Raw genomic sequence first — 200 nt, forward strand, 5'->3', positions numbered from 1 at the left:
TAGTACTACTCTCGCCCAAGCACGCTTAACTGCGGAGTTCTGATGGGATCCGGTGCATTAGTGCTGGTATGATCGCACCCATCAAACTAATTACTTAGAATTCATATAATCCTTGAGCGACATACTAGCGTCCTTCCGATCCCAATCCAAACGGAGATCTGATCCAAACCCATGGCTACGCGATGGGCAGGGCGAGATTT

General features: G+C 48.5%; 1 pseudogene; it reads right to left on the minus strand.

Annotated features, from left to right (window-relative positions):
* On the minus strand, window positions 1-80 carry LOC118345238 (annotated as a pseudogene; the record flags this gene model as incomplete).
* Window positions 81-200: the final 120 nt, after the last annotated feature.

The sequence above is a fragment of the Juglans regia genome, unplaced genomic scaffold (assembly GCF_001411555.2).
Source record: "Juglans regia cultivar Chandler unplaced genomic scaffold, Walnut 2.0 Scaffold_18237, whole genome shotgun sequence".
Taxonomy (NCBI): Eukaryota; Viridiplantae; Streptophyta; class Magnoliopsida; order Fagales; family Juglandaceae; genus Juglans; species Juglans regia.